This window comes from Gadus chalcogrammus, chromosome 8 (assembly GCF_026213295.1).
Source record: "Gadus chalcogrammus isolate NIFS_2021 chromosome 8, NIFS_Gcha_1.0, whole genome shotgun sequence".
Classification (NCBI taxonomy): Eukaryota; Metazoa; Chordata; class Actinopteri; order Gadiformes; family Gadidae; genus Gadus; species Gadus chalcogrammus.
In genome coordinates, this window is record NC_079419.1 from 7282400 (window position 1) to 7292399 (window position 10000).

Here is a 10000-nt window from a genome sequence, read left to right on the forward strand (position 1 = left end):
AGAGAGAGAGAGAGAGAGCGAGAGGGAGAGAGAGAAAGGGGAAGAGAGAGAGAGGAGGAGAGAGAGAGAGAGGGAGAGAGAGAGAGAGAGAGAGAGAGAGAGAGAGAGAGAGAGAGAGAGGGAGAGAGAGAGGAATTGTGGGTGGGGGGAGGGGGGTTGATATCTTATTGGAGAGATTGAGAGAATAAAAGAGGACATATGGTGTCCGGGAGCACTGACGACTCTCTTTTGAATCTTGTTAGTACCTCACCTCTCTGTTGCTGTACTTGTATTTATCTTTGCTTCTCTCTTTTAATCCTACTTTTCACTCGCAACTTTTACCCACCTTCGACATATCCCATTTTATGAGCAGAAAGTGAAGCAACAAGGAAAGCTAATTTCATTGACTGCCTGCAAAGACTCAGTGCTGCCATTAACAGGTTGACCCATATCCGATTTGATTACCTTAATGGACTCAAAAACAATCTATGTCCTCCTCAAATGTGGAGGTTCATTTCCCACGTTGCGGTAAAGAATTATTTAAATGTAATACCAGAGGAGTGGCGATCCTAGGCGAGCAGTTTTGTGCAGAGCTCCTCGACAGATGGGTAGACATATGAGAAGGCAATCAGGCTAAGTGGTGAGAACTCTGTGAGACTGGAATGTAAATGTATGCAAACACTCACAAGGCCACTAATGTGGGGCTTTTATGTATCTGCATATGTGTGTGTGTGTATGCGTGTGTGTGTGTGTGTGTGTAATGTGTATGTGTTTTTGTTGATAAAACACTCATGTCTAAGCGGCTTTTAAAACTGTGCTGATATCTCTGTGGAAGTGTGGGTATGTTAAGGGTCAAAAGTTGTAATGTTTTGTAATGTTTATGTCATGTTGTGTGAGTCTGTGTGTGCGCACGTGCGTGCGTTTGTGTGCATGTGTGTCGGTTATTGTTTTGTCTTCGTCTTTCCTCTTGTCCGATCATTGCATCACTCTCACCGTTCGTCTGAATGAAAGATGCGGTTTTTTTTGTGCATCATCGTAAAAGGCACTTGAGTCAACTAAGAGGACGCTAATACAGACAGTATGCATGTTAACCAATGCAAAGCAGGTAGTAAGTACTAGAACAGCTGTACTAGAAGCAACCCGTTCTATGCACCATACACAGCTGTCCACCACTGCGCCCTCCGTTTACCCTGTCACTCTCTCCCACAGGAGGAAGTACAAGAAGACGTCACAGAGGTAAGTCCTGATGCTGTGAGGCCCATCTGGGCGCCCACCCTGCAAACAACCAGCCTCCTCCCAACTACTCTTGAGTGAGAACCCCACCGCAAAACACACACACACACACACACACATTGTTAGCTAACAACGGCACATAATGTTTAGATTAAACTGGCAGTCATACGTGGAGTGAAAACGGAATTACCCATGAGCCCCCTTGTTTCCATGCTGCACTGCTAAATGCTGGAGCAAAACGAAGTACAATTCAACATTTTCAATTGTTTTTTTTCCCCCGTTCTGCGCTCTGTAAATTGTTTTGACCAAGTGAGTAGCAGTTGGAATCATTATCGTATTATGAATTAATTGTTCTTTGCCAATTTTCTATCTTCAGACAATTACTTGCTTGTTAAGCATATGTTTCTTTAAATAATGCGTAATGCCCACTCGAAAAACCACTCGAATCAAACAAACTTTCCATTGGTGGGATACTATCTATTTTAATATTAAAGTCTCATTTGTTCAGCTCTGTCGAGAATGTCGCAGGGTGCTCTGGGGAAATCAGCCCTTCTATTGACTTATTTTTTATCAAGTAGATCTGTTTACAAGCCGTCAAACTAAGGATTTATCAATGTCTCCGCTCTAAATGGATTATTTAAGCCTAAGTGTATTGTTTCTGAACCTGCCTTGTGTAGAGCTGTGTCAAAGTAATAAAAAAAAGGAATCCCTCAAATTTGTGGCTTTATTAAGATGCCAGATTCCTAGAAAACGATGACAACGAATAAAAACTGTTGGAATTGTGTAAAAAGCTGTCTTTTTTCTTCTGCACTGTCAAAGAAGCCTGCCAAATCCCTGGTCAATGAATGAATCGTCTCTTATACTTGAAAGGACACCCGGCTCTCCGCTTCTCAATACGGAGTAAACACGTCTTCAAGCCTGCAGCCGTTGCTTTGAATAGTGAGAAATAAATACAACTACATGGGAGACCTGCTCTGTTCGCACCTGGCACGGCAGGTGCCAGAATTAGCGAATTCATGTTTGAAGTGCAGTGCTGTTGAAGTAAATCCCACAAACCCCTCAGTTCCACAAGATTTAAGCAAGGCAACTGAAAATATAAAAGAAGAAAAACGGATTTAGGGTTTTACTTGGGTCCCACTTGTAATTTTCGGTTTGCAGAATTTGGTATTGATGAATGGCATTCCTAGTAGGTAAGATTGATCGACACTTGAGTGGTGCTCCTTTCTGGCACAGAGGGTAATCACTGAAAATTGTAGAGCTAGCTGTTTATAATGGCCCCCGATTCTCTGCTCCTTGTCCCTCTGTCTATCGCTCTTTCTCTCTTTTCCTCTGTCTCTTGTTCTCTCTCTTTCTTTCCCTCTCTCTGTGTTTCTAGCTGTCAGGCTCTCTGCCCCTCCCTCTCTCTCTGTGACCCTAGATTTCTCTCTCTCTCTCTCTCTCTCTCTCTCTCTCTCTCTCTCTCTCTCTCTCTCTCTCTCTCTCTCTCTTTCTCTCTCTCTCTCTCTCTCTCGCTCTCTCTCTCTCTGGCTATATGCCCTTTCTCCCTGTGTCCCTAGCTCTCCCTCTCTTTCTCTCTCTTTCTCTCTCTTTCTCTCTCTCTCTCTCTCTCTCTCTCTCTCTCTCTCTCTCTCTCTCTCTCTCTCTCTCTCTCTCTCTCTCCCTCTCTGGCTACATGATCTTTCTCCCTGTGTCCCTAGCTCTCTCTCTCTCTCTCTCTCTCTCTCTCTCTCTCTCTCTCTCTCTCTCTCTCTCTCTCTCTCTCTCTCTCTCTGGCTATATGCCCTTCCCTCCCAGTGTCCCTCGCTCTCCCTCTCTGCTGGGGGGTTGGCTGAGTTCCTGTGCGGAGGAGCACGCAGGTGATTGACAGCTCCATATGTGTCTGTGTAATTACTGCGGGGCTAATTGACATGGAGGAACACCGGGACTTTGTCATTACTGGCTCACCAGTGCAGCCTCTCCTCTCCTCTGCTCGCAGATGGAGAGAGAGATGGCTGCTTCTCTTCAGGGGAGAGAGGGGGAGGGGGGGGGAGGTATGGAAGAAAGGAATAAAGAAGGATGGAAAGGTTAGGAGTGCAGAGAGATGGAGGTGGCCATCTTCTTGGTGGGGGGCATGGGGCTGGAGAACGCAGAGAGGGAAGGAAGGAAAGAAGGAAGAGTATAGAGGGAAGTGCTGGGTCCAGAGAGAGAGAGGGCGAGAGAGAGAGAGAGAGAGAGAGAGAGAGAGAGAGAGAGAGGAGAGAGAGAGAGAGAGAGAGAGAGGAGAGAGAGGTGAGAGAGAGAGAGAGAGAGAGAGAGAGAGAGAGAGATTGAGATTGAGATTCAGAGAGAGAGAGAGAGAGAGAGAGAGAGAGAGAGTGTGTTAATGTGACCGGTGCTGGAGTGATGAGTGCGTTCACGCAGGTTGCAAATAAACAACTGGGACCTTACCGCACATCTGTCCTCACGTCTGCACCCTCACTGCTCCCCCCCTCCCCCCCACCATTGTGTGTTCTGAGAAAAGACATTGCTCAAACGCGCCTCTCTCGCAAATCACTGCTCTTGCTGAAGGGAATGTCACAAAGTGTCTGCAAGTGCATTTTTCCCGCCACTGCAAATACATAATGAATCCAATCCCAAAAAAACACACTTATCAGCACGGCATGACGTGTGTTGTGATGTGATACTTATTTTTTCCTTCTAAAAGGCAAGGAGGATATATTGTTTGCATAAACACTGCCTTGCAAGAACGTTCCATCACAACGAGAGACACCGGGAACAAGAACGTGACGAGGGGGAAACTTCCGCCAAGCAGCAAGTGGCGTGGCACGCGCTTTTAATGTGAAATCCTGCGCTGATGTATGGCCCCTCCCCTGCCACCCTGTAGAAGAATCAAACCACTTAGAAGAGTGGTCTGCCATCTGATCCGAGGCGAGGCCGTCAACCGTAAACACTCCACCATGGCTAGTCCAGTTGGCAAGGGTTTGCGCGGACACACACACACACACACACATTTTAGTCATTTATTTATGTTCACATTTTACAATAACAAATCTTGAACACAAACACTGGTAGATGCACTCATCAAGCCCAGAATCTCTTTGACATGTCTGATCTCAGTCTATGGATACAGGAAGCAGCGTCTCCTCCATATGTGGCGGCTGCCTATTAATACAGATATGGAGCAGAATTTCGCAAGTGCTTTAGCTTTTGGCTTCGGAATTCCAGCCATCTGCAAACCCCTTATGACGAGTCTGTGGACATGGCCAAGGCTTCCAAATATAAACACAAGTAGTTTGCAGGTGTACCCCAGTTGTGCAATCTCATTTCTGAGAAGTTGGTATTTTGGAACCTTGGCAAGGAATGCCTCCTCCAGACTATAGTCAAACGTACAGCTTACTTCTAAGATGGTGACTTCTCTGCTTACCTCACAGGGCGCCCGGCGTGACTGGGTCGGCATACTCCGGTAGCCGATAGACTCTCCCACCGAGCAACGCTTGTTTGAAAGCGAGTTTCAGTAGGGTGATCAACATGATCAAAACGAGTTTTCGGACTCTTGATGCATCAACTACATTAACGCTGGTAGTTACAACGGGTGTAGATGTTAAAAGTTGTTTGTTGGTGCAGCATGCCGGCGAGACGCAGCCGCAGCCGCAGCCGCAACACACACACACACACACACACACACACACACACACACACACACACACACACACACACACACACACACACACACACACACACACACACACACACACACACACACACACACACACACACACACACACCTAAACCAAATAGTGTTTGTTTGTATTTAATGCAGTGCCACACTACAGTTTGAGCGTTAATGATTCTTCAGCCCCTGGTTCCCTGCTGTTCTGAGGTCAAAGGCGTTGTGTGTGCAGTCGGGCGACACAGAACATCCCGCTTTTGCTGTGCTTGGTGCCCGTCCACAACGCTCACAAACCTCACAGTGCAGGGCGGCACACGGACTGGACGGAGATTCTGCCTGCCAAGTCCTTGGTGACCTCCCAAGAGCAATCTTAATCCCACGGGAAGCCCCGAACATGCTTAAATTAATACATGTTGGCTTATGTGAAACACATGTGCTGTGGGTATAAATATAATTAAGAAATAAACAATGACACAGTGTCGCAGCCATTCAGGTCACTGATTAATGTCATGGTAACGGGCGGGGATTACGATAAACTCATTTGGATCTTCGTGTTACGAGCTAATGGGTGTTTCTTCTGCCAGTGTTGTGGTTAACACTGAACCCTTGTCTCGCACACTGTACTCACAGCTTAGCATAGTAATATGCTCTGCACTAAATTAGCTGGGAATTGGAGAACAAGCCTTCTTGGAGGGAGCTAGTCCACACTGCTAGCCGGTCTTATGATGGGCTTCGATCTGACAGTCGTGATGGCTTTTGGTAGACGCGGAATTGATGGACCTCCCTGAAAGTGAACCCTCTTTACTTTATGATTCGTACATCGTTTTATTCTAAACACTAGGTTGAAGATGTAACACCATCACATGCCCCAACCCCCTCCCTCCGTTCTCCTCTCCATCTCAGTCAACCATATACAATATATTTTAAAATAAGACGTGAATGGAGTCAATGGATCGATGGACTTGGAGATGAATGGAGGGGAAAAAGCAATACAAGGAAGGAAGGAGGAGGACAGATATTGTCATGCTAAGGGACCACCGGTGGAAAACTAGCTCTTTGGTTAATGTCAGTAATCAGAGGGCAAGTGTTCCGCGGATTGGCTGTGTTTCAAGAACAGCCCATTAGAAATCATTACCCCCGTGTCAATCTCTTTCCCCTCGACCGATGCGGCCATTTGTCAGTCACCAATGCTATCGGACTCTTTATTGGAAGGGATTCAGCTGCGTGGTGGGGGCTGGATGGATGTACTAATGATATTCGCTTTTCAGTTGGCTCTCGTCACTATGAGTAAACCCAAACACACCGCGGGATTGAAGGGATAAGGGAATAGAGACACACAATATATATCGTGGGATTCCGATAAAACAAAGGTCAGAAATAGAACACTGATGGACTTAATAGAAGGTCGCTGAAGCCCCACAAAGTCAAGCAAACATGCCGAGGTTGCTGAGCATCAATGGGGCTTAGCCTGCTTCGTCCCGGGGATCCACCGGTACAATTCAAAACTCAAAACATGGAGATCTTAGGAGAACAACCATGCTGCAATGTTGTCCTCCGAGAGGGATTGATGAGAATGGTTGGGCAGAGGGAAAGACGAGCCAAAAGAGAGGGCGAAAGAGAGACAGAGAGACAGAGGGAACACAAGACTTCTAAGAAATGGCCCTGTGCTTCTCGTGTTAATTGTTTTGCGGCCGTGGTGGTTGCACGTGGGCTCAGCCAATCACAGGCTGGTTTGACACCGAGACCCAACTAAATAATTTGGTTATGTGTCATTTGTGTTCTCCGTCCGTCTGTATCCACCTTTGTATGTTGTGCGTTCATTGTGAGAGTCTTACGTTTATTACAGTTGTCTTCCCTCATCTTTTCTCACTTCTCTCTCCTCCTCCTCCTTTTCCCTTCCCCCCTCGCCTCATTGGCCTCTACCTGGTAATTAGACAGCCAATTGCCTGCTCAAAGAACCTCCACACCAGCCTAAATGCACTCTTTTGAGCGGACCTATTTTCTTATGTTTCCCTATTTTCTTGCTCTTGCCCCTGTCTCCACTTGACTGGAATCAGGTGCTTCTTTTTTCTCCTGCGGTGTAAACACCTGAGTCACCGCAATTCACACGCCGCTTCTTCAATCACAACTTCTCAGCTCCTTCTTTCGCACCACTGCACAGGTCCTAAATACACATACACTCACATACACACACACATGCACACACACACGCACACAAATACACACTCACATGCACACACACACCTCTGCTTGTGACGGTGTAAGGGATTTAAGGAGAAAAAGCTTACGGACACATGTGCCCACAAATAAACATTCACACACACACACACACTCACACACACACACACACACACACACACACACACACACACACACACACACACACACACACACACACACACACACACACACACAGAGACACACACACAGACACACACACACACACACACACACACACACCTCTATTTGTGACTGCGTAAGGGATTTAAGGAGAAAGGCTTGCGGATATACCTGCCCAAACACACACTCACACACACACACACGCACACACACACACACACACACACACACACACACACACACACGAACACACACACACACACACACACACACACACACACACACACACACACACACACACACACACACACACACACACACACACACACACACACACACACACACACACACACACACACAAACAAACACACAGAAAAACACATATACTCACACTCACATGCACACACCTTTCCCATGATCAAACATGTAATACATTCGGGTCGAATTGACAAAGTCAGACAGGCTGCTCAGTCAAGATATGTTGTCGGGGTGTTTCGTCTGCCGATTATTTGGACCGTACGTGATTGTCAGACAAGTGCCTTTGTGACTTATTTCTCACTTCTTTCTGGCATACTTAGCGCAGACTCCGGGGAACACGAACGAGAGCGATGATGATGGATCGGGTCTTGGATTCTTTGTTGTTGTTTACCCTTCCCTCCTTCCTACATCGGGGTATTCTTGCATAGCAGGCATCACCCTGACTGCAACATTAAGGCCCAATCCCATTTCTACCCCTTCCCCTTACCCCTCCCCCTTGTTTTGAAGGGGTAAGGGGAAGGGGTAAGGGGAAGGGGTAAGGGGGAGGGGTAAGGGGAAGGGATAAGGGGAAGGGGTAAGGGGTAGAAATGGGATTGGGCCTAATTGTCTTTTGTAGATGGATGCCATTGATCTCTTAACAGTTTATCTCCAGCTCCCAACTGTAGAGCAGGGCCACTAGCGTAAACACCACGACAACCCCCCCCTCCCCCCCGTACCGTCCCCCTCGTCCCACCCACCCCGTCGCCCCCCCCAGAAAGATAATACAGTCGATTTATGGAGAGAATTGGCCCTCTAATCTATCCGTCTATCTCGTCCAAGTTCCATCGCGCCATGTGTTTGTCTCTATCCATCCCTGCCACCTCCCTCCTGGCTGCTGCTGCTGGTTGAGGTTCATCCAGGAGGTAATGACCTGCGGCATCCTGACAGAGGCACACTGAATACGTGTGTGTGTCTGTGTGTGTGTGTGTGTGTGTGTGTGTGCGTGTGTGTGTGTGTGTGTTTGTGTGTGTGTGTGTGTGTGTGCAACACCCGTGTGGGTGCGACGCGTGTGGTTTTGCATGAATCATTAGGTCCATGCGAAGCGCATGGAGCCTTCACTTTGGTTTGCATTGAAAATAAGTGCATGTGGCATTTTTGCTTTGTGTTTTGTGACTTGGCCATCCCCTCCAGTGGGGGGGGGGAGGGCTGCGGGGATAAGACTATCTGTCCTCCTTCCTCCGGAGCCCGGCCTGGCCATTTTGGTCCCGCTGGGAGTGATAGACTTCAAGTGTATTTCCATATCTACCGTAGCACAGGGCCGATGCCATCATAAGCTATGTGGCAGGCCTCGGCCGCCCATCTTTCAGGTGGCTTTCTGTTTCCGAGGCAGGAGCTGAAAATGGCAAAATCCATTACTTCCACATGAGGGGAGCGCAAAGAATTATAATCTTCAATAACAAATGATAGTTTGCTGAGGGACGGTTTGATACACATGAGAGTGCAAGCCGAAAGCATAGCTACCGGTTAACTCGCCTTCTTTAGCAAAGTTTGTCTTTTCATAGACATGACCATTAAAAATGTTTTTTGCTGTGCTGATGGACAAATTGGACGAGAAGCTTGATTGCAAAGCACCATGATCGCTATTGCGCCGCATGGATAGCTGCAATGGCAATGGCAGACACTGAAAGATTTGGTCCTGCAAATTAAATCCCACTGCTGTTTGTTACAAGGTGGAGTACTCTTTCATCCAAACATGATTGATGAACCTCCTTAGTGCGGCTTAGCTCCTCTCTGTGCATCTGTCATGTACAATGTGTTGAAAATGTGTTGGAAATGCTGTGTGTATGTGTGTGTGCATGTTTGTGTTTGTTTATGTGTGTGTGTGTGTGTGTGTGTGTGTGTGTGTGTGTGTGTGTGTGTGTGTGTGTGTGTGTGTCTGTGTGTGTGTGTGTGTGTGTGTGTGTGTGTGTGTGTGTGTGTGTGTGTGTGTGTGTGTGTGTGTGTGTGTCTGTGTGTGTATATGCATGTGTGTGCACAGATGTGTGTGTGTGTGTTCTAGTGTGAGCAAATGTGTTTGTGTGTTTATGTGTTTGTGTGCGTTTGGTTGTGTGTGTGTGTGTGCGCGTCGATGAATGTGTGTGAGCGCTTGCAAAGGCCTGTTTTGTTGTTTGACAAAGACATGGGCTCTTGTGTGATCAGAGTTTTCTGAATGAATGTCTTCATTTGTGGATACACTTCAGCTAAATTAATTGCCGTAATCACACAGAGGGGGCAGAATTTCCTGCTGTGACGCAGTTCCAAATCTAGTCTCCATCCTGATGTTTTTCGTAGCCTAAACAGCTGTCTTAAAAGCCAAAGCTGACCTGCTCTATTCTAAATATAGGCAGAGGAGCAGGAGCTTGTGTTTATTCTATAACTGCCTGAGGTATGTTTTATATCCGTAATGTACAACTTTTGAGACAGACAGAGGCTAATTTATCCTTCCCTTGAAACCTGCTTTGTGATATGCACCGTACACCTTTCTGAGCCAATTGCTAGGCCATTGTGTATTTAGTTTTACGT

General features: G+C 46.9%; 1 protein-coding gene across 1 annotated transcript in view; it reads left to right on the forward strand.

The window, feature by feature from the left end:
- The first annotated feature begins 1192 nt into the window (after window positions 1-1192).
- LOC130387446 (dual specificity calcium/calmodulin-dependent 3',5'-cyclic nucleotide phosphodiesterase 1C-like) overlaps window positions 1193-10000 on the forward strand; it is a 46431-nt gene continuing 37623 nt past the window's right edge. Inside the window, exon 1 of the mRNA XM_056596534.1 lies at window positions 1193-1215. The gene's annotated coding sequence lies outside the window, so the exon portion shown is untranslated. The remainder of the gene's footprint in view (window positions 1216-10000) is intronic.